Source organism: Gekko japonicus, unplaced genomic scaffold, assembly GCF_001447785.1.
Source record: "Gekko japonicus isolate JY-2015 unplaced genomic scaffold, Gekko_japonicus_V1.1 scaffold115, whole genome shotgun sequence".
NCBI lineage: Eukaryota > Metazoa > Chordata > Lepidosauria > Squamata > Gekkonidae > Gekko > Gekko japonicus.
In genome coordinates this window covers 1755207-1773657 of record NW_015163095.1, presented here as the reverse complement: position 1 = coordinate 1773657, position 18451 = coordinate 1755207, and the positions used below count along the sequence as shown (strand labels likewise).

The following is an 18451-nucleotide window of genomic DNA, read 5'->3' as shown; positions in this document are numbered from 1 at the left end:
CCATTTCCTAGCAGTTACGATGCCAGATGCAACTGTTAGACTTGCCCCCGCCAGCATGACTATTGTGCTCAGGTTGCTATGGGTGTAACATGAATGTCATGAGTACCTGTTGAAAGGTGCCTGTGACATCTTTACACAACCCCATCTCCTGCCTGCCGTTATCTTTTTGTACCCCCTACAGTTTTTTAAAAAAATGCCTTTTTAAAAATAAGCTTTTAGAAGTTAGGGTTTGTGTGACTAACATGCTAGCCAAAGAAGGCAATTTGCTCCTTGGAATGGACCTTCCATCTGGAAAGAACCTTTCTTGGCACAGGCTGCAGACTTTCCAGACCATGAAGCAACTTCTCAGGTGAAGCACTCTGCCTGATTAGAGCCCAATGTCTCCAGAGCACAAGGCTGAGCATCCTGGATCAGCTTTCCCTGCAGGCCCAAGCAATCCCATGGGGTCTGACCCCTGTGCTAACAAGGACAGCTTGCAGTTTATCTAAGCATATAAAAGTCAAGACCACCTAAGAAGCAAGTTTCTCCTCTTGGGCTACCACCAGCTCCGCCTTGGATTTTTCTGCCGCAAAATATACCTTCTGAGTTCAGGGTCTTTGGAGAGCTCCCAGAAATATTAGTGATTTCTCGGCTCTGAGGAACCAAGGTGCTTGAGAGTAATTAGTTTGCTTCTATGCAGCACCCCAGGAGGCAAACGGCACTTAAAAACTCAATTATAGGACCTTTCTACACAATTGTTTTTTCATGCAATAAATGAGCAGTTGTTACTCATTTGTAGTTCTGTAGGATCCAAATGTTTTCTCCCTAAGTAGCACTTTGGCTATAGGGATATCACATATTCTAAGCATGCACCATACACAGTGTTATACCTTGGAAAATTCAGTTCTTCCTCTCGATAGTAAAGCTTTTACTGTGGGTGCTAGCAGATGTTGCTTGTGGCACAGAGACAGACAACAATTCACTCCATTGAACAGGCACCATTTTGTGAGTTTTTAGAAATTTTGCTTAATTTATGGTTTTAATGCTTTATTGTTCAACTGCCAGTGAGGCAGTGCTCAGCTAGCCTTTCCTTAAAGGTCAACAAGCTGCCTGTTCCCTTCATTTGCAGAGCTGTCCCACCATTTTGTGGAGTTTTTAATCTCCATCCCTTCTAGGCTGTGCAGCCCTCATGTCCAGTATTAGAGCACACGTCTGGCATCTGTCTCTTTATCACACCGAGTTTCTGATGTGTTGTGTCCTCCTGTTCTCTTTTAGGTTGCATGCATTTTTAAAAGGTCACACCAGACATGGAGGCAATGTGTCTATGCAGGACCTGCAAAGTGATATCCATCTCTATGCCAGCAGCTCTCTGGACAAAAGCTGACTGCACTGGCAGAATTCCAGAAACACCGCCACCACCAGCACCACAGGATGAGCCAGGGAAAATGTTGGTTCTGCTTCTTGTGCCATAAGAATCAAGCCTGACTCCACATTAACCAAGCCTGGCTCCACATTTCTACTGCATCCTGGAAATTCACAGGCCCAGCTTCTCCTTTGCCAGCCCTATAGACAGAAATAATGTGGAATAAATTCAATTTCCAGTATCAGTGAATGACAGTATGTGGCTACTTTCCCCAAATGGCCTTTACCTAGCCTACAGTCAAAATGACTTCCATAGTACATACTCTAAGGATCAAGAAATGTAGATGACACTCCGGTATGCAGGGGAAGGAGCTGTCCATCTAAGGGGACACCCAAAGGCTGGTTTCTTGCCACAGCCCTACTTCCTACTCAGGAGGTTGTTTCCATAGCTGAGCCTGGGTATGGCTAAGTAAGGAGCCCAGTAAGGTTGCTTCCATTATCATTTACAAGAAGCACATTAAAGGACTTCACTAAGCACATTAAAGCACATTAAAGGGCTTCACTAACAAGATGCCATATACATAGTAAGTCAGAGGAGCTCACTGTACTGAGGCAGTAATTTCTCCCCTCAACAGACAAAACAACAGGGACAGGAATTTGATAGATGCCTCCAGGAATCTGGGGACATCACCTGGGATGCAAGGCCAGGGGGGAAATGCTAGGATATCTTGTGAGAAAGCCATTCTTCTTTTGAGAATGGGCTCCAAAATGAAATAGAGCACTTTCTCCAGTGCTAAGAAAGGCAGTGGCTGGTGCTGGACTAGACAGACTGCAGCCTCCCATCCTCATACATACTTGTGCTGATAGCTTATGTTGCCTCCATAATGGGAACTTGCTGCGTCCCTCAGGACAAAACTAAAAGTAGCACTGCCCAGAGAACATGTGGCGGCAGCCTGTGTGCTGCAGGCTGCTGGTGCAAACAGATGGTCTACTACAGCCTACATCCATGTTCCCACTGATTCCTGCCTAGGGAAAATGGAGCGACAGTCCTGTTCTCCTCTCTCTCTCTCACACACACCCCCCCCACACACATGCCTAACCTGTAGGGAACTTCTGTCCCTGGACAGAAGGGCAGTTGGATAATTCAACAATGCAAAACAGTCTGGAATCATGTTCCTCATCCATGGGGGTTTGTGAGAATGTGTCCATAGAATAAGGGACATTGGGAAATTAGCTGAACAGAAAATCATGGGTCTGCATTTATACTCCACCAGAACTGGGGAGATTGCACTGGGCAGGTTGAAATGGAGATCTAGGATGCCATCCTCTCTTGGGGAAGAAGGCTTTGAGTGAGCAAGCAGGCAGAAGCAAGGAGCTGGGTCCAGCAGCACACATCCTGCCTCTGGCTTGGGGTTCTGCAACTGGTACTTGGTTCCTTCCAGTCCCCGGGATGTCCATGTAAATTGCCAGCCTTCAGGTTGCTGGTTCTTTCTTATCCCCTGGGGTCATTAGTAACTCTTCCTTATCCTTGCTCTGAGTAAATCAGCATGAGAGGCAGATTATGGCAGCTAAAGACTCTAAATGAGATGCTAATTGCTCTGGTAGTGACAGCAAAGTTCTGATGCTGCAGATAAGGTTGTGCCTCAGCTTCTATCATTCCCAGGATGGGGCTGGCAGGCTTTCTGAAGCAGCTGCCTTTACTTAGCACTAAGAGAAAGCTGTGTGTGTGAGAGAGAGAGTGAGAGAAGAGGGCACATATGCTTGGAATAGCGAATGTAATGTAATGGTTAGTGTGTCAGTCTCGGATCTGGGAGTCCTGGGTTTGAACCCTCACTCTGCCATGGAAGCTTGCTGGATGACTTCGGGCCAGTCATTCTCTTTCACCCTCACTTAACTCCCAGGGTTGTTGTGAGGATAAACTGGAGAAGGGGAGGATACTGTAAGCCATTTTGGGTCCCCACTGGAGAGAAAAGCAGGGTATAAATATCAACTCAACTCAGAAAATCAGGCTTTAAAAGAGTCTCAGTTTGGGATTGGGCTGGAGAAAGAGTAGCTGGATCTTGGCGCGAGGCTCAGGTGATGGGAGTTCTGAGGCTGCAGATCCTTGGGGTTCATATACGGGAGTACACAGCTACTTTTGTGCAGTGGAAGCATGTGGAGGTGTGGAGGACAATGCCCTTGTCCTCAGCATGGTCTGTGTCTTTGGGGAATGGAACAGGCAAACGTTACTCCTCCTCCCACTCCTCATTGTGAGCCAAGGCTGCCCTCTCCTGCTCAGTTGGAGGAATGCAGGCTGGCTACCCACAAATGCCATAGTCTGGACATTCCGTGGAGTGGGTGACTCTCTGGTTTGTGGGCAAAACCTCTATGGTAGAATTAGCTTCTTACTATAGAGTTTTGCTCAAAAAACCAGAGTGTCACCTGGAAGTAACGTAGGCATGTCACATTTATTTTTGGTTTCTTACCTCTTGTGTGTGTGGGGGGGTTAATTTCCCCCAGTTCCTGATTTCCCTGAAGCTGGGGGAGGGGCTCCAAACCGGGGGATCCCCTGCCCTCAACTGGAGACTGGGAACCCTAGTGTCCAGGGTCTCTGGCCTCTGTTTTTCACATCACCTCCTACCGGAGATGCTGGGGATTGAACCTAGGGCCTTCTTCATGCCAAGCAGATGCTCTACCACTGAGCCACCCCCCTTCCCTCACTACACAGAGCCAGGCAATGGCAAACCACCTGTGAATTTCTCCTGCCTACAGGGTCATCATAGGTTGACTGCAGCTTGATGGCAACCCTCCCCCCAAACAACAACAACAACAATACCTGTATTGCAGCAGACATGAAAAAGTATATGCTACACAAGAATTACTGTGGGTCTCTTTTGTAGGGTTGCCACCTTATTTTATGGGCTTACATTATGTCTTTCATATATTCTGTAATAGATAAATGTTTCATGCAGACTTCAGCTGGTACACAGTGTGGCAGCTAAGCTACTTTCAAGGGCTGCACACAGGGATCAATTTTCAGGCACAATTCAAAGTCCCGGTTTTTACTTTCAAGGCCCTGGCACTTGGGCCCGGAGTACTTGAGGGGTCCACCTCATTTTGTAATATCCAGTTCTGAGGTCCTCCTCAGAACAGAAGCCCTGCTCTTTGTGCCCCTGTCAGAGGTGAGGTGGGTGGTATCTACTGAGAGAGGTTTTTCAGTGATGGCATCAGCTTGTAGAATGCCCTTCCTCAGTTTCCTTCTGATGCCAGCCAAGTAGAAACATTTCTTCTTACCCAGGCTTTTAACTAGAACTTTGACCTTTTAACTGTTTTTACAATCTGCTTCTAGCCTGAGGGCTGGTGAGTTGTTTTTTGGGTTTTGTTTGGTTTTTTTTGTATTTTTGCATTTGTGTGTGTGTGTGCCCCTGCCTGGAAGTCATAATGACCTCTGGCAACTCTTACTGGGGCACGGAGGACATTCAGAGCAGTGGCTTGATAGCTTGCCTCTGGCCTCCCTGCCCTAGTATTCCTTGGAAGTCTCCCTTCCAAGTACTTGCCAGGATCCGCCCTGCTTAGCTTCTGAGATCTGACGAGATCGGGCTTGTCTCGGCTACCCAGGTCAGGGTCCCTGAGGGCTGTTTTGAGGATCTTTTAGGTTGCTAGATGCTTTCTGCTCTGGATTGTTTTTGGTTTGGTTTTTAATGGTTTAATTTTATGAATTTATCTTGTTATATTTTGTGAGTCACCTCGAGCAGGTCTCTGAAATAAATAAAATAATGGAGTGGAAGTGCAATCATGATAGGAAGCTGAACTTGTTGAATTCCTGTTTCTCGGGCAGCCATTAAAAGTACACAGCCTCTGCTCACCCATATTGGAACCCTGCAGAGAATCAGTGGACACATTTAACATTCACTAGCATTTTAGAATGGCATGTTGGTATTGCCAGTCCTTGATATTGGTTACCCACAATATTTACTAGATCTCCTTTCTGTGAGGGGCAGACTGTAGCTTATTCTTGCACCAAGGAAAGTGCCCCATCCATGGTATAAGTTTGAGTTGCAGAGGCCCTGTCCACACGAGAGGATTAGGGCCGGGAGAGGGACGGAACGGGGGCGGAGCAAACGGGCGTGATCCCACCACAACATCTGGGAAGCGTACCGTGTCCGCCCCGATCCGGCCCGTCCAGCGATGATCCGCACCAAAACAGAACCACCTAACGAGGTGGTTCTTTTCGAACAGCCGCAACAACGCTGGCCATGGGATCGCCGGCACGTTCTTTCGCCGGCGCATCCCCGGCTCCTTGCCCAACTGCGCATGCTCCGACATGCGCAGTTCAGCAGACTCCCGTGCCTTTCTCCCCGTCTCCCCGGCATCTGATCGTGCCGGGGAGCAAATGCTCAGTGGCTCAGGGGATCTGTATGATCCCGCCGCCGCGTGCCTATTTAGGTGTGGCTTTTTAAAAGCCGCACTTTGGCCGTCCCTTCTTCCCTCGTGTGGCAGGGGCCAGAGAGGGCCTTTGACTGCTAAATGTATTAAAAGAGTACAGCTGAGATTTTTCAGAAAGTGCAGGCATGTTTCCTGGGGTTCTAGGACTGAATAAATCACCTGTGAGCAATCTGAATATATTGAATTTTAAGGAAAGAAAGGATCCATCTTTTCTTTTTCTTTCTTTCTTTTTAACCCCCCCCCCCCTATTTTGGAAGGTAAGTATTGTAGGGGGATGGGGAAAAGAATAGACTGAATTTTGTGTACTGAAAAATACAACAATAAAATAATATTTTAAACAAAAAAACCTTCTTCTATTCCAGTTTAAGCTTAAGGTCACAGATTTACAAGGGAAGAGGTTGGGTGATCCAAGTTTAGGGGTCTTTGAGAGATCTTTGCTTCAGGAAGCAAAATGTCTTTTACATAGAAGAGTGTAAATGCTGCTCACTAAGAAGACACAAATAAAATGCAAACTTAGCCTGCCCTTTGGTCTCTGTTTCCTAGACCAAAGCTCACTAGCATTCTAAACCATGGCTCTGATTTCAAGATCTGCTGCAGTGGTACCCATCGGACCTCTGAATTTTGGCGCTGCAGCTGCTTTATCAGACTTTGGTTGGGAAAACTCCTCCTCCATATCAGTTCTATTGTACAGCAGGGACTCATATCTTGGGAAAATCTCATCTGAGTTAAAAAAAGGAACAGACATCATTCTGAAACGAGAGTGAAATTATATGAACAAAGACAAGCACAAGTCTTTTGATCAGGAAGCGCTGGGCCTTGTGGTACACATGATAAAACTCCCAGGAAAAATCTACAGCAACAGCTTTGTATGCAGAGAATCTCCTTAAATGTGTATCAGAGCTGGCTGGCTCCTGCTTCTATTTATCTGAGTGATAACAGCTATTTAAGCATGCTGCTTTGCATGTGCCATGCAAACCATTGTCTCCAATTTGCCATTTTCCATATATATACACACATATATTTTACTGATAAGGTTTGAGTTGTCTGAATTTGTCTGCACCAATAAGATATCATTTAAAATGCCATGGAGTCCTGATAGAGAAAGTGGGTTCACTTTCATATAATGTATTTGCCTTATACCTTGGAATTCAGTTTCTAAGACTAAGCAGGAAGCTACCCAGATAGTTTAGGAAAACAAATGGCAGCCAAGGGGACTTGAGAAATCTGCACAGCAAGCTGCACTGACATCAGTGTAGACCTGCTTGCAAGACAGAAGAATCGGAACTGAGACTGTAAAAATGTCAAAGGTCGCTGACATTTATGGCCTGATTTGTTGCCGGGGTCTAGAGTAGAAGAACATGCCAATGCTGAATTTGTCCAACACTTTGCTGCGATCTTCTGCCTTTCAGCCCCATAGCTAGGGATTTGGGGGGGGGGCCACAGTGGGTGCAGTTAATTAAATCAAAGTTAATTACATTAATTTAATTTGGGGTCAGCTTGGCAAGGAGGGGGGCCTGGAAGAAACACTAGGGAGCCCCACATTAGCTATGGGCCTGCTGCCTTTTGACACTGGGGGTGGGATACTTACCTACATTGTTGGATACCAGCCTCATCACATTCCTTTGTCATCTCTATGATCCATGGCTTAATTTTGCTAGGACAATTACTTTCACATTGTGAGGTGAGACGGTTCAGCCTACCCACCTACTTGAGGCCAATCGACCTGGCACCTACAGCTTGCAGTAGCTGTAATGTGCATGGGAAATACCATAAGGAGGCTTGCTGCCTGGGACTGGGGTAATAGAATCCTACCATCAGCGACAGACAAAATGCAGGACTGTGGGGAAGGAAGAGGTGGATTGCAGAGACTTCTTTGGGATCCTACAGCCCATGGATGCCTATTAGGAACAGATTAGAATGTTTATCTTGAACTATGTGCGTACCTGGCCACAAACATATGCAGTAAACACATGTAGTAGGGAGAGGGATATTGCATAGCCAAATGTCCTCACTGCATACATTTAGAAGCAGTGTGTAAGCAAGGGAATTCAGTGCTTTCCTCTCAGGTTTCCTACTGCTTGCAAGAGCTCCCATGGAGCAAGCCATGTGTTGCTTGGCTGTGAGCTGGGAGGTTCCTATTAATTTGTTGCTGTGTTGATCCCCTGGAGATGCTAACAATTGACTTCATGATGCTGCCACATCCTGTGATCAATCTTAACTCCTGCTTTTGAGTGACAATCTGCCTCCTGCCTGCTTCTGTTGGCAGGCATGGACTGCTTTCTGCAAGCCCAGCTAAGAGACTGCGGACTGGTACGTTACTCCCCAAGGGGGTGGATAATACAGAGCATCACATGTTTCTTTCCATTTCATATATTTTCATGCAAGTGGCTAATTTTGGTTCCATTTGCTTCAGATTACATTCACTCATCATGAATCTGTAGAGCTCATAGCTCCATATTTATTTACTCTATACTCCAACTTTGTCCCCTGTGAGATTGGTTAAGCTGAGAGTTTGTGACTGGCCCAAGGTCACCCAGCAAGCTTCCATGGCAGAGTGGAGATTTGAACCTGGGTCTTCCAGATCCTACTCCAATGCTCTAAACCACTGCACCACACTGGCCCTCAAGGCCAAAAAAGTCTAAAGATTTTAGGTAGGATAGGGATGCCAAAATGTGTTTGGTACTGTTTAAAATTGCCAACAAACATGGAACTTTGTAACATCCATTACTCTTAACTCTTTTGTCAGTCCAGTTATGATCCTTTTGTAAGTCCATTGCATGGTGAGATCTGTCTGTAAATATAGTGTATGGAAATTAAATGGGAGGGTTGCTGACTAGAAACTGATTTTTATATTTGAAAATATTGTTGATGTTCTTCCTGTGAAATGGGAATAAAGAGAAAGGGCCAAATAGATGTTATACACAGATGTATACAATGTGTGGACCCTAAAAACTCATTGGCAAGGCAGAGTCTGGAAACCCAAGCCTAAAGAACGTCAGCTGTAAAATCATGACTTTTTGTCCAATGCTAGAGGAATTCCAGGAATCTAAAAACTGCATTGCTTGTCTTGGATCTCAGGGAGTTCACAGGGCAGGACTTGCTAAGGCGAATCCCCAAGGAGGGGAAGCCGTGTAAGACCTATAGTGATATTGACAACATGGTCATCTCTGTTCCCCTCCAACAGGTGGTGACAGGGCAGTCTGGACTCTTCACCAGTGTTCCCTCTAAGCTGAGTTAGTGTGAGCTAGCTCACAGCTTTTTAGCCTCCGGCTCAGACATTTTTGTCTTAGCTCAGGAAGGATGGCTCTAGAGCAAACTAGTTTATGCAGTAGCCAAATCGCTCACTCACAACTTTAATGCCAGTAGCCCAGAAAGTAGAATTTTTGCTCATGAGACTCCACGGCTTAGAGGGAACATTGCTCTTCACCCAGTATAAATATACAAAACAAACCCATGCTGGTTGGAGATGACTGCCCAACAGTAAGAAGTATTGTTACCCGCCCCCATCAATATGTTGATCGCCTGGAACACAAATACTGGAAGAATCTGACTTTTGTCTCTCCTGTTTATGTGGCCAATATTAGCCGTTCTCTGTATGAGTCAGATCAGGTAGAGGAGTGGAATGTCAGAAATCTGGATGCACATCTGGACACAGTGGAGCATCAGTGTTGCATTCTCATTGAGGAGTTAACACCTCCTACATTTATTTTGGGATGTGGAAGACCACCTTTGCATGGCTTTCCAGAGCATCAACTACCTGCATTTTGGAGACCCCCAAATATTGGTGAGTAGCTAGTGTAGTGAGTACTTAGTGCTGGAAAGGGCCAAAAAGCAGTCCAGTCTAAAGCAGAACCATTAATAGTATCTGGTAGTTCAGCCTGACTGCTTCTCACCCAAATTGTGCCATACAATTCAGGACTTGAAGAGTTTGTGCCAAAGACACTCAGACTTTGAGTCAGTAAAATGTGTTAATGAGATCCAGTGTGGTGTAGTAGTCAGAGTATTAGACTAGGATCTGAGAAACTCAGGTTTGAATCCCCATTCTGCCATGGAAGCTTGCTGAGTGACCTTGGACCAGTGCCTAACCTACCTCACAGAGTTGTTGTGGGGATAAAATAGAAGAGAGAACAATGTGAGCCACTATGAGTCCCCATTAGGGAGAAAGATGGGGTATAAATGAAGTAAATAAACAAAATAAAAAGAAATAAATGTCTCCTTGACATCCCTTCTCAAATGAGAAATGTTTCCAGAGGGGCAACTGCTTCTCCAAGCTTGACTAACCTTCCAGAAAAGGCCTTTTCTATTTAAAATGAGCCACTGAGATAACATTGCACACTTCTGTGGCTCTGAGGAAACTGTATCTAGTGACAGTGTGGAAACACTGGGATTAACAGGCATGAGGAACATAATGTTGTCAGATGATATGAAATGTAGGCTCCAAGCATCCCATGAATAGTTGTCCCTCTCCATAGCTCTAGAGAGCTCAACAGACAGAGTTCATTAAAAAGACCGTGGTGAGGGAGGAGAGCAGGCCAGCAACAAAGGAAGAAAGACAGTCCTTATACTTAGTTCTTGCTGATTGAATATTATTTTTAATAAGCTGGCAGTTTGGCCTCTTTGGAGACACATAATGAGTTCTGTCTCTGCCCTGCCATCTTCACCAGACTCCTTGACTTCCGAGGAACTCATTACCTCCAGAGAGAAGGTGCTCCTCTTAATGTAATATAGGAATATGACCCAGAAGGTATGGAGACTCTTGGGTACCTCTAGTAGCTTCAGAGATTAATAATATTTATGACATTTCGGACTTCCGGTTTTTGGCGCTTCAACGATGGCTGCGTCTCTCTGTTCCTCTGAGAGACATGTGCCATGAATCGGGGATTAGGAGGGAGCGCGATTGTGCATGCTCCCCCAGGGAGTCCATAGGCAATGGGCTCCTAGCCAGGGGACTTTGGAGAGCCCTACCTCCCACCGACAGCTGGCACAGGGGGGCTACTCTCTGCCCCGAAGGTCCTGCCCTGATTCCCAGTATTGGACTCGAAATGACCACCAGGACAAACGTATGAAGGTTTGGTGATTTTACTCTGCCTAGCGAGATCCCAGGGAGATCGTTTTTGAAGACGAATGAGTGAGTTTAAGTTAAAGCGAGACATCAGAGCCTTGTTGCGAAGCCCCCACAAATTAAAGTGGGGAGGGGACGCCCTACCCCCTTAAGCGATTGAACGAAGCGGGACAATGGGGGGTTGAGCTAACAGTGGCAATGGATTACTGTAGAAGGACTAGACCAGAGAAATTTTCCAATAAAAGCGTTTACAGACCTTTGAGACTTTGGCAACTTTAATTGGTAAATGTAAACAACCCTCCAAGATGGTGATTGGAGGCATTGAGAGAGGTGAGACGCAAGCTTCTCTCAGGAAGAAAAACGGAGGGCTAGGTCAGGTGACCTAACCATAGACTCTTCCTATAGCATAGAATCAGGTGCCATCTGCTGGCTAAAGTGGGATATTTGACGGGAACAGCTCTAAATGTGGTGATACTTTTAAAGGGACAGTGTTTATAACAAGAAGCAGCGAATCTTGGATTATAAACGAAATTGAGACCGTGTCTATCATATATTGGATGGTGGCAAGCAGATCAAAAAGTGATAATAAAGGGTAGATTACTCTTGTACTATAAAATCTACATGCAAAGTGAATGGCTGGTCTCTCTAACCAGAGTGTGGATGAAGCAACAAGCGAGTGAAAGCCCTGGAAAAAGGAAAGCAGTACTAACTGGACAGAGCCTGTTTCATTAAAGCTGTTTATGAAAGAAGAATCAACAGAGAAGGAAGAGGATCAATTGAGATGACTGTATGGACTGAGTGAATCTATGCTCCACAACGTCATGTTTGTGGGGAGGCAGGGAAAGGGGAATGGGAGATGTCAATGTCTTTTATGGTCTCTATATTTCTTAATTAGCTTTGGAGCTATTCTCTGTCTAGACAAATAAGATGGATTTTAACTTGAAGTGATGAACAAGGAAACTCCTCATGTCGGAAGTTAATTGTTAAGAGTTACAACTTTGTATCTATAAGCATGTGTAACCTTCCACACTTGGGCTTTTAGTGCCTTCTTCTCTGTCTCCCTCAGTCTGTAGTCTTCCCTATCCTCTTTTTTCATTATAGTTATGTAGTTATTTTAGAAATGCAAATTTAAAAAATCCCCTTTGGGGGGCAAAAAAGAAAAGAAAAGAATATTTATGACATTTCTAGCTTGCTTTTCTTTCCAAGGATTCAAGGAGGATTACAATAACAAAGTTAAAACCACAATAAAAACAATAAAAACACAACATAAAAACTTCCTTAGATATGTTCACCTTTATATCACAAAACCAATAACAGCAATTGTACCTTTTAAAAAAATACCCTTTTAAATAATTCAGCCCTACGTAGTTTCTGAAGCAGTAGCACTGTGGGACCCTTTCTGACATTGCCAGGCAGGTTATTCTGCCAAGTGGGAGCTATTACCAAGAACACTTGAGCACAGGAAAACACTGCTTTCACTTGTTTGCTGGGGGATACTTTCTGAAGGCCTTACTCTGATGAGTGGAGCATAAAGAGAGAGGCAGTCCTACAGATATGTCAGTCCCTGACCATGAAGGTCTTTATAAACATCAAGAAACACTCAGAACTGAACACAGAAACATATCAGCAACCAGTGAAGCAATTATAGGATCAGCGTAAGATGTGGCATTTTGTACCACTTGAACCTTCCAAGCTGCCTTCAAGGGTAGTCCCTTGTAAAGAAAGTATAGTAGTCTAGCCTAGAAGTTACTGTGGCATGGATCCACATGGCTGAATTAGCAGAGTCAAGGTAGGGAACCAACCTCAGTGCTAAATTAATGTGTAAGTAATGTGTAATGTGTGTCTCTTCAGCAATAATGCTAAATCGAATACAACCCCTAGGCTCCTAATTGAGCCAATGAGGACTACTAAACCCCATCAAATCTGGGAATCACCATGGCCTCCAAGCCCTCACCCTAACCAACCAGCATCACCTGCATCTTGTCAACAGAAATCCCTTAATTCCTTGAGCTCCAGGTTGCCTCCCTCCCTGGGGTGGCACAATGAGGAGGGCATTGATACACTGCAGGATCTTGTCTCATTCTTGGCCATCAGTAGTGCTGGAAAGTGATGGGCATTGCCTCCATCCTGCTACCACACCACAGTTAGTTGGGTCTGATCTGAGCTGCAGGTAATGTGTTGGGAAGTTCCTGGTGATTTGAGGGTGAAGCCTGAGGAGGAACCTCAGGTGGGTATAATGCCATACAGTCCACCCTCTGAAGCTACCATCTTCTCTACGGGAACTGATCACTCTTGGCTGGATATCAGTTGAAAATCCAGGATAACTCCAGGCCCCACCTGGAGGTTGGCAACCCTAGCTGCAGGGACTATCAGCAGTGCAGAAGGAGCTGATGGGTGTATCTCGGTGGAAAGTACAAACAACTTATGGTGACCCCATAGGGTTTGCAATGCAAGAGATGTTCAGAGGTGGTTTCCCATTGTCTGCCTCTGTGTAGTGACCAGGGACCAGTGTTCCCTCTAAGCTGAGTTAGTGTGCGATAGCTCACAGTTTTTTAGCCCCTGGCTCACACATCTTTGTCTTGGCTTAGGAAGGATGGCTCCAGAGCAAACTAATTTATGCAGCAGCCAAACTGCTCGCTCACAGCTTTAATGCCAGTAGCTCACAAAGTAGAATTTTCGCTCACAAGACTACACAGCTTAGAGGGAGCGTTGCCAGGGACCCATCCAAATAATAACCAGGACCAACCCTGCTTAGCTTCCAGGATCCAACAAAACTGGGCTATCCTGGGCCATCTGGGTCAGGGCATCTTGGGGTAATAAAATGCCCTGAACCAGAGACCAGTCTTCAGGATACAGAGTGATGGGCTCGTTTCTGAATTCTGTTAGTCTTTAAATTCTGTTAGTCTTTAAATTGTCACTGGATACCTGTTTAATGAAGCAGGGACATGTCATATATGTCCTTGCTTCGTTAAACAGGTATCCAATGACAATTTAAAGACTAACAGAATTTCTTCCAGCATAAGCCTTTGTGAGTCAGAGCTCAGTTTATCAGATGCATAAAGTGAGTTCTGACTCACAAAAGCTTATGCCAGAATAAATTTTGTTGGTTTGTAAAATGCCACTGGAATTTAATTTAGCTGAAACAGACTAAAGCGGTTGCCACTCTGGAGCAATTCCCTTGCTTTGTTGGCAAAGCAGTCTGTCCTGATATAAATCCCTTCTCTGAGACCAAACTGCCTGGCTCTCTCTCTGTTGGAATAAAGTGGGAGTTAATTTGTTATGTGTGAGCAGCACGTTAATATTTGCAAGGTCACTAAGGCTTAGCTATTCAAAAGTGAAGCTCAAATAATATGCTTTAAAAATAACCATCCTTTTCTTCTCCTCCCCACCTCCCTGTGGAAATGAGCTTCTTGGTGCCCTGTAACAGGAGAATTTCTTGCAACCAAGCGATCTAATGAGCACCCTTCGCAATTTTCAGATATTGCTTTCATGCTGTTTGGAAACTCTTAGTTCAAGTTTAATTTAATGACTGGATTCTTAAAGTCAGGAAATGTTCAATAACATTTTCAGTATTGTGTGCTGAGAGCATCTCCCATTTATGCACATAGATGATGCTACTGGCTCCTCTTGAATTGAAGTGAATGGCAAATATTGGCTGTATTAGCCAAGTGGTCTCTTTCAGACAACACGGACTGTGAAGTCTTCCCACACAAGCCAAAACTATATCAAGCTCTTTCATCCACAGTGAAAGGGGTAATAGAGGATGTGTTTGCAGGAGTTGAAAAACCACCGCCCCCATCTACTGTTGTCCTATCCTGCCCTGTACTGGTGCAGCCAATGGGAGTCAGTTACACCTTCGGCTGGCGTGAAAGCCCCAGGTGAAATCCATGTCACCCACAGGAGCTCTCTGCTCATTCCTCTTTCATTGCAACATTAGGGTCAATAGCCTTTCCTGAATAAAAGGCAAATTTGCATATATTTAAATAGGCACACTCAAGAGCTACTTATTTTACATATTAAGCTAGTTTTTTTTAAAGCACTTTGCTATGGTAATAAAATAAAAGTTCACTGAAGCAACCAAATGTGAAACATTGCTGTCAGGAGAGCCACATCATAAACTACAGATGATAGTCATTTTAAAATTACAAATGTGGGTTAGAAGCTATATTTCCAGTGTCATTAAAAAAAAACACAGAACTTGAAAGTAGAGCTGAAAGCATTATTCTATTAATTGGTGTGATTAATCAAATGCATTAACCACAGTTTAAATATGTGGATTTTTTAAATCAAATGTTAATTATAACTATCCCTTTTGAAAAAGTTTTATTGCTGGCAGCCAGTTTGGTGAGTAGTGGTTAAGTACGTGGACTCTAATCTGGGAGAACAGGGTTTGATTCCTCACTGAGCTGCTCTGAGACTCCAAGTGAAGGGCAGGGTATAAATCCAGTCTCTTCGTCTTTGTCTTCATCTTCGACTTCTTTGAAAGAATCCCTGTTTACTTCTTGACTCAAGCAATGTGTCTAAAGCGATTCCCCCAAATATAAAGTGACCAGCCTCAAAATGTAATTTATGTAGAAATATGTACAGTCAAAATTCTTTGGAAATCCACTCTCCCATCTCCTCCAGGATTTTTCTGAACTCGTAGGGACATGTGCAGGCTGATTTCTCCACCCCTGTTAAAAAACTGATAGCTGCTCTTAACATTCCTTTAGTTCCGAAGCATATTTAGTCCTTATAACCAAGCTAGTTAAGCAAGTGCTCCCCCCCCCTTTTGGTTAATTTATGAGTTAAAATAATAATTTTCTGCATCGTTGGGGAGTTTCCCCTCCCTCACTGGTACACAGAGATCTCTACCTTATCTGTGGGTAGCCTGATTTTATTTATTTAGAAAATTTATATGGCACCTGTCCAGAGACCTGCTCCAAGAGGCTTACAATTAATAAACAAAACTATTGAAATACATCCATTTTTTTACTGTTTTCATCATCCATACAGGGGCTATCAAGTTTATTCTTGGATATAACAACTGATTAAATAAAACCACTACTATGGACGAAAAATTAAAGCCATCAAAGGAAGCCAGACATTCATATGCATGCCTACAACAGATGCACAATTATCTACTCCAAGTTATGTCTGCAGTTCTGCATTCCAAAATATCTGGAATTTGAATCAGGAATAGAGACGTCATTTATAATGGACATCCTTGTAGGAAAAGGACATTTGGGAGGTTTAAATCAACTGTAGTATTAGAATTCATGGGTTAGAACAGGTTCACTCTCTGCTTTGGAGATACAAATGTTTTCATCCTTGCAACTTATGCAGAATTTCCAACAGGTGAAATCATGTGATAACATTCTCCTCACCTCTCTAGGGCAATAGAGAGAGCCAATATAAACAACCACTTTACTTACACATCAGGAAGCAATTTTTCTCCAGGCCAGTTTGGCCAGGGATCTTGGAGGTTTTTTGTCATCTTCTGGGCAAGGAACAGGGATCACTGGGGGTAGGGGGGGGGAGGGATTTGTGAATTTCCTGCATTGTGCAGGAGGTTGGACTAGATGACCCTGGAGGTCCCTTCCAACTCTATAATTCTATGATTCTACACATCCAATTTTGCATGGGCCTTTGATATATTTATCATGCATCCCATCCTCCCTACCACTTGGCAGTACAGCATAGATGAACATGGTTCACTGGGGTTAGCTTTCTTACCTCAGGGAAGCTTGGCTGTCTGAATGGGCTCAAACAATTCACTGAATGGTTATTTACATGCATACTATGATAAATTATCACTTGGTAGATGGTCATCTAGATTCCCTCAGAGATGCATTTGCCTTCTTGAGAGGGATGGGACCCAGGACATCTGACTCCTAAACGTAGTACATATATATGCTATTATTTTGAAATGGTCTGCTCCCATTTCTGTTTCTATTGTGTCTCTTGTCTCCAGCCGCTGTACATGCCATGCTCTTTTTATTCAACTAGCTACTTGTTGAATACTCTGTGATTTAAAGGATATTTTTGAATGAACATGAACTGTCTGGGACCTGGGTGCCTTTACTCCACACAGTCAAAGAACCTTAACTGTTTCTCACAAGTCTCAAGAAATTCAGGTCACAACACTTGTTTGCTGTATTACCTGCCGGGAACTGAACCAAGCTGGGTTGCAGCCCAAGGGGATTCTGGTGACTGCTTAGAATGTGTCAGGTCAAAGTCCTGATAGGACATGCTTGCATTAGAGATCACAGCATCTCTTGGGATATTAGTGGCAGGAACAAGATCTGCTGCCTCCTCCACCACCCTACTTCTACCCACCATACTTTGAAATAAATAGAACAATCATCTAACTCAGTATAAAAGAAGCTTCATATCTTCATAATATCCTCAGATAAAGTATTGAAATTACAGGAGGACCATGCCCCCCTACATTTAGCTACTGTTTTAAGAAGATGGGGAGAGTTTGGCCTTCCTAGCTCTACTAAAGAGTAGGAGGCAGAGTGGAATTCAGTAAGGGTCTTCTCTTTTCTCCTCATAATTAGAACACTGAAAATCCTGGCATTAGGAGAGATCAGCAACCTCATTTTTCCTGCTCTAGAACAATGGTTTTCAAATTGTGTTGTGAGGAGCCTTAGGTTTCCTCATAAGTTGACCAGAAGATGGGAAGAATAGTATTCACATGAACACACATGAAGCTGCCTGATACTGAATCAGACCTTTGGTCCATCAAGGTCAGTATTGCTAACTGGGACCCCGGTCACACGGGCCGGAAAATGCGGGGGGGCGGGGGGGCTGTTTGCCCTGGAGCAAACTAACACGCGGCCACCGGATCACACGTCCCGCCGACGTCCCGTGGTTTGGGGGGAGGTGCCAATCACACGACAATCCTGCGGCACGGCAAAGAAGCGGCGCGGCGCGATCACAGAAGCAATGGCTAGGCACCACTGCCATGGCAAACAGGGTTGTGGGGGGTTTTTTAAACCGAATTGTGTGCATGCGCCGTTGGGTCCTTGTGCGCATCCCGTGGAGACTTGGGGAAAAAACCCTTTTTGCGACGGGACATGGGCGGGCGCCGGATGCCATGAACTTCCATCGGAAACGTGATCAGATGCCCGCCCTTGCCCCATGGTTTCCGGAAACTAGTACCTCGGAGGTACTAGTTTTTTACGCCGCATCTTTGGCGGGAAGCCTTGGGTTAGCCACGGGAGCTCTACACTTCCCAGATGTTGCGGTGTGATCGTGCCTGGAAAATCTGCCTATCTTCTGTCTCTGTAGCGTGGCTAATGCTCCGTGTGACCGCAGCCTCAGACTGGCAGCTGCTCTGCAGGACAGGGGTGTCAAACCTAAGGCCCGTGGCTGTTTTCTTCCCCCCTCCTTCCTCCTGTCCTCTCCCTTTGAAGCTTGAGGCTGCTGAAATTCCCAGTTCCCACCATCTTGTCTTTGCCAGCTTCGGCAGGAAGCTCTTCTGGGCTTGCAAAGTTACAAATAAAATAGGGAATGGATTTTTCTATTAAGGTCTCTGCACCCAGATAGACTACTCTGGCATTGTTTCCAGCAATAGAGACAGTGCTCTGGGACTGGAATGACAGCCCCCAGAGTAGAATGACAATCCCTACCAATAGA

The 18451-nt window shown here is 44.8% G+C and overlaps 1 pseudogene; it reads left to right on the top strand.

Moving 5' to 3' along the window:
- Nucleotides 1-8034: 8034 nt before the first annotated feature.
- LOC107106425 lies at nucleotides 8035-10894 on the top strand (annotated as a pseudogene).
- The last annotated feature ends 7557 nt before the right edge of the window (nucleotides 10895-18451 follow it).